The sequence below is a fragment of the Nerophis ophidion genome, linkage group LG08, assembly GCF_033978795.1.
Source record: "Nerophis ophidion isolate RoL-2023_Sa linkage group LG08, RoL_Noph_v1.0, whole genome shotgun sequence".
In the NCBI taxonomy this organism is placed as follows: domain Eukaryota; kingdom Metazoa; phylum Chordata; class Actinopteri; order Syngnathiformes; family Syngnathidae; genus Nerophis; species Nerophis ophidion.
Genome location: NC_084618.1, coordinates 36,960,905 through 36,966,802, shown reverse-complemented (window position 1 = coordinate 36,966,802; position 5,898 = coordinate 36,960,905). Strand labels below are relative to the sequence as shown.

At 40.0% G+C, this 5,898-nt stretch overlaps 1 long non-coding RNA gene across 1 annotated transcript; it reads left to right on the top strand.

Moving 5' to 3' along the window:
* The first annotated feature begins 2,002 nt into the window (after positions 1–2,002).
* On the top strand, positions 2,003–5,083 carry LOC133557046 (uncharacterized). Its single transcript, XR_009807663.1, has 3 exons — positions 2,003–2,141; positions 3,951–4,118; positions 4,912–5,083. It is a non-coding gene; the product is annotated as an uncharacterized LOC133557046 (long non-coding RNA).
* Positions 5,084–5,898: the final 815 nt, after the last annotated feature.

Here is a 5,898-nt window from a genome sequence, read left to right as displayed (position 1 = left end):
ATGGATGAAATATTAATCTACTTGTTTATTTACTGTTAATAGCTGCCTACTTTCTGTTTTAACATGTTCTATCGACACGTGTTAAAATGTAATAATCACTTACTCTTTGGTTTTTTTGGACAGTGTACATAAATGTGGGTGGTACTACACATTTCAATAATCAATCAAATACCAATGTCACAACATGGTTTTTACAGCTTACTGTGAGGTTTGTTCTCCCAGGATGCAAACGGATCACTCCGGACAGGATTTGCAGGTAGGAAGATATTTTAATCTTCTCTCAAAAAGGTACAAAAAACGGAAAACAAGGCTGATCGCACTTGGAGATAAAGTAAACTACTAGCAAAAGCTATGGCATAGCAAGAAACACACATAAAACAACTAACTAAACTATGGCATGGAGGAACTGGCATAACTATGGAATCAAACCTGAAACGAGCAATGACACTAGGCCGACTGACTAGCAAACGCAGTTTAAATGGTCTGTTGAATAGAGCCAGGTGAGCGTCTGAACACCGGTGGCAGGTGAAAATCGTATGGAACCATGGCAACCAAAAAAAACAAGAGTGCACAAAAAACAGGAACTAATGGAGTCAAACTAACAGAACATAACAAAAACATATTCCAGACCACGGATCATGACAGTACCCCCTCCTCAAGGACAGATTCCAGATGTCCATAAAAACAAAACAACGCAAGATCAAGAGTCTTGGGAGGGCGGAGGGGGGACTTTACGGTGGGTCGCCAGACCAAGTGTCCCCGCAACCAGCGAGGGAGAGTCAGGAGGCGGCGACTCGTTGAGCGCCACTGAAATTGGCGAGGCGGGCGACACGGGAACGGACACATCTGTGGCCGACGGGGAGGTGGGCGCGTCGCGGCAGGCGTGTATGCAGGGCTCGTCGTCGGCGTGGCAGGTGTGGAAGCATGGCGCATCGTCAGAGGTGTGGTTGGAGGCTGCTTATGAGCGGAAGTGAGCCAAATACTCTGACCTGGCAGCAGAGTGCAGGGAGGCTGGCTGGAAAGTTGTCGTCTGCCCTGTTGAAGTGGGGTGTAGGGGCTTCGTGGGTTCCTCAACTGCCTGCCTACTCCAAGACATTGATGCACAGGAGTTGGGCGTCGGAAAGCCTTGTAAGAGCTCGCGGAGGAGATGGAAAGAGGCAGCTTCTGGCTGTGGCTAAGGAGGAAGAATAAGAGTTGGGGGGCAAACACCTAGGGCATCAGCAGGGGGTGGCAGGGAGATATCCCTGCCATCGCTCCGCTGCCATGAGACGTACTGGGGTTAATGGAGTGAAACGTAGATGAATGGTGGTCGCCAGCTGGTGACCCGTTTATGCCCTCAGAGCTGTTCAGTGAGGTGTCACAGCACACCTGTTCAAAAGGCACTGGAGGAGGTACGTCAGGCAGCAATGTCCTGCAGGGATTCCATCACTTGAATCTTGATATGTTCAATCTTGAAGGATCCAGTGACTACTTTGAAAGGGCAGTTGGCATCCAGGAAAGTCTGGAAGACAACCAACATTCCAAATGAAACAGTCTGGAAGACTGAAAAAATTGTAATAGACAGTACCACATATAAAGTTGGTGATTTCTTTGTACTTGATGTGGTTTATGGGGAAGAGGTCACAATTTTTGTAGAAGTCCTTCATATTGTTAAGTATCGGGGTCAGTGGCTGGCTTGTGGACTTATCTATACGTCAACACATTTTGAGGATCACCTTCTTGCGTACTGTGTCCAAAACACAAGGAAGTGGGTTGCCTTCAAACCAGGGAATGAAGCAGATTTCCATCCACTAGATGCATATACAGATGTTAAGACAACCTGTTTATCACTCTGCACCACAAACCACTAGGCCATGGCGTCCTAGAAGACTAACACAGAGTGAGCAAAACACAACACTACATAGAATAATGTCATTTGTTTTCTTTTCTTATGAAATAATAATTTTTATTTCTTTTGGTTTGAAGAGAATGACATTGATGGAGCGACCCTCACATTAGTAACTGAGAGGATGATGGAGAGATTGTTCCCCTCAAAAAAAAAGACAAGCTCAGTTCCTTAGGTGCCTTCAAGACCTGAAGTCATCGTCATCGTCGTTGTCATCTTTGTCTTCATCTTCATCAACAACAACAGATGAAACCAGGTAAAATGCTGTGAATATACTGCTATTCTAGTCATTTGCTGGGAGAAACTATGTCTCAATACTAGTTCCAGTAAGTTCAGTGCTACTTCACAAAGCTCAGCCTATCACATGTCTGTATCTTTCCATATTTCCCAGACCTCATGATGAGCAAACAGCTAGTGCTTCACTGCAGTTTGTTTTCCCAAAAACCCTAAGGCAGGGGTCCCCAACGCGGTGCCCACGGGCACCAGGTCGCCCGTAAGGACCAGATGAGTCGCCTGCTGGCCTGTTCTAAAAAATAGCTCAAATAGCAGCACTTACCAGTGAGCAGCCTCTATTTTTTTTAATTGTATTTATTTATTAGCAAGCTGGTCTCGCTTTGCTCAACATTTTTAATTCTAAGAGAGACAAAACTCAAATAGAATTTGAAAATCCCCAAAAATATTTTAAAGACTTGGTCTTCACTTGTTTAAATAAATTCTTTTTTTTTTTTTACTTTGCTTCTTATAACTTTCAGAAAGACAATTTTAGAGAAAAAATACAACCTTAAAAAAAGATTTTAGGATTTTTAAACACATATACCTTTTTACCTTTTAAATTCCTTCCTCTTCTTTCCTGACAATTGAAATCAATGTTCAAGTAAATGTATTTTTTTTATTGTAAAGAATAATGAATACATCTTAATTTAATTCTTCGTTTTAGCTTCTGTTTTTTCGATGAAGAAACTTGTGAAATATTTCTTCAAATTTATGATTAAAATTCCAAAAAATTATTCTGGCAAATCTAGAAAATCTGTAAAATTAAATTTAAATCTTATTTGAAAGTCTTTCAAATTTTTCAAAAAATGTTTGTTCTGGAAAATCCAGAAGAAATAATGATTTGTCTTTGTTAGAAATATAGCTTGGTCCAATTTGTTATGTGTTCTAAATAAATACAGATTAAAACATGTCATCAAAATTCTCAAATAATCTTAATCAGGAAAAACTACTTATGATGTTCCGTAAATATTTTTACATTTTTTTCAAAAATATTCGAATTAGCTAGTTTTTTCTCTTCATTTTTTTCGGTTGAATTTTGAATTTTAAAGAGTCGAAATTGAAGATACCGTAAACTCTGTTTCAAAATTTTATTTTCATTTTTTTCGTGTTTTTTCCTCTTTTAAACCGTTCAATTAAGTGTTTTTTTCATCATTTATTCTCTACAAAAAACCTTCCGTAAGAAGAAAAAAAATGCACGACAGAATGACATACAGAAATACCCATTTTTTAAATATATATAAAGATTTATTTATTAAAAGGTAAATTGAGCAAATTGGCTATTTTTGCCAATTTATTTAAGTGTGTATCAAACTGGTAGCCCTTTGCATTAATCAGTACCCAAGATGTAGCTCTTGGTTTCAAAAAGGTTGGTGACCCCTGCACTTGATGCGAAGGATCCATAGCTTCTGGCCCCTCAGAGAACCAAGATTAAATCTGTTCTTATACAAGCTCTATATGACACCCTCAGCAACAAAACTATGTAGGTTCCTTTATAATTCTTATGGACAATTACTGCACATTGTAGCTTTTAGTTGAGATTATAAGCCACTTTTTACAGACGTATCAGAATACATACACTTACTCTTCAACACTCCCCCCCCCAGAAAAAAGGTATCCCTCAGCCAAACAATATACAGAGATTTTAAGCCGGTTCACATGCAAGTATCCCTTCATTCGGGAGAAATTTGGTTCAGGACATGTGAGTAAGCACAAAATTAGGCTGTTAGTATATGTTCACATTCAGGTCCATTGTAAGGATATAGCTACTCTAACACCCATGTCTTGGTTGCAGGATGCTTTACGTGACTCATTAAAAAACAAATTCAAAAAGGAAAGGCGACCCCTTATTGGTGACTCAAAGGTGCAACAAATGCGTGCAAAATTTGCTGTGGCAGGATCTGGAAGGAAGCGTAGTTTTCCGGGTCAACCAAGCCAGCTTCTCCACATCAACAGGCCCACTGTATGTATGAGTAATATGGTGCTATGATATTTGAGTCTTTGGAAACATATGGAAAAATCATCCTATCCTTAATCAAGTGTGTGGATTTTCAGTTTGAGAGCATGGTTGCATTCCTCTTCAGTGATACAGCTCCTTTTCATGTTCAGATTTATTCTCCTCGTGCTCACATTTTGTCCTAGCACTGAGATGTCTGCTCTGACCAGTGATGAATTATATTGTAACCTATTTTTGTTATGGCAGCTCTCACAGAAACTTCATACTGTCTTGTCCAGCAGGGGAAATGGTGAATGGCCTCTGACCGTCGCTCTCTGTCATGCAGTGGCTCCTGGTCACACAATACAATACCTGACAAAGCTCTGCTGAGAGCTGCCATAACAAAATAGGTTACAATGTATCTGTACAATTAATCTTAAATCATCCTAAAAAGGTTATCGTAGTTGTTATTTTAATGAAATATTATAGTATAAATTGTCAATGTTAGAAGGAGCTTTAACATTGTCGGTAGCGGCGTTGCGGTCGCCATCCAGCTCGTCTTTAGAGGGATGAGTGGGCTGGTGAACACCCTGGATCTAATACATCCATGTTGAGCACACACAAATGTGCGGGAAGGAGGAGCAGGGAGACTGGGCTTGAGCTCGGTCTCCAACATAGTGGTAGCAGAAAGATAACACAAGACGAAAGTTACAGAGAGGATGATTCTTCCATATTATATAACTTTTTAAAAAACATGTACACCTCATCTTAATGGTTACCTCTTACTATATTGCCTGTCATTTTTCTTGAATGCATATAGGCTCACGAGAATGAAGAATGTAGAGAGGATGAAAGGAGCATTGACGCTCATATCAATGAAATTTCTACAGAGATGCTTAAGGTACACCCAGATCTGAACTCTTTAAGGGAGAGAATGAGACGAACCTACGCATACCGAAAGACCTTCATGGCAACTGCCAAGGCAGAGGAAATCATCGAAAAGTGTACCGCACTGAAGATTCCTAAAATAGTTGGTATCTTAATTGTAAGTGTATTATTTCATTTATGATCATCAAGTATTTTGAGATGACACTTTTTATCCCTCTGTTGGAGATGAAGGAGCAATTCCTTGTAGAAGCTGATTGCAGAATGGTCACAGAGCTGGATCGAATGGCAACGAAGATGGTTCAAAGAGCATCTATGTGTGACCTAAAGGACTGCTGCCAGAGGGCAATCAATGTCTGCCTGGATGATTCAGTAAGACGAGGTATCTAGGCCTATATGTGTATCTATAGGAGCCACAATCTGTATTTCTGAAAACAACAAATATTACGGAATAATTTTATTTCCTCAGGACTCATTAGGGACGCAGCAATTCTACTGAGGTAAATACTGCATTTAAGGTCAAGATTTAGAAATTGGCATTATCCATATTATGGCAACATTGAGTCATTTTGCAGTTTTCACAGCAGGTTTTATTTACTGACATGTATCTGTTTTTATTGCATAGGATTCAAGCGTGCCTACTCCAGCAATCATGTTCCATAACACACATGAGGGGAACCCTTTGCAGGCACAAAGGATAACCCTATACCTGGATGGTATACAGGTTTTGACTGAGGACAGCAGCATGGACATATCATATGCTATGAGTGCATTAATGTCACTATATTTTGTTTTTGCTGTCCAGTACGCAAAGGAACTGAGAAAAACTCTTATTTTTATTGAAAGATTTGTGTTGGGGATCAACGACCACAGTGTTGTACCCATTTCAGTGAAGAGACTATACAACTGTGTCGGAAGTGGG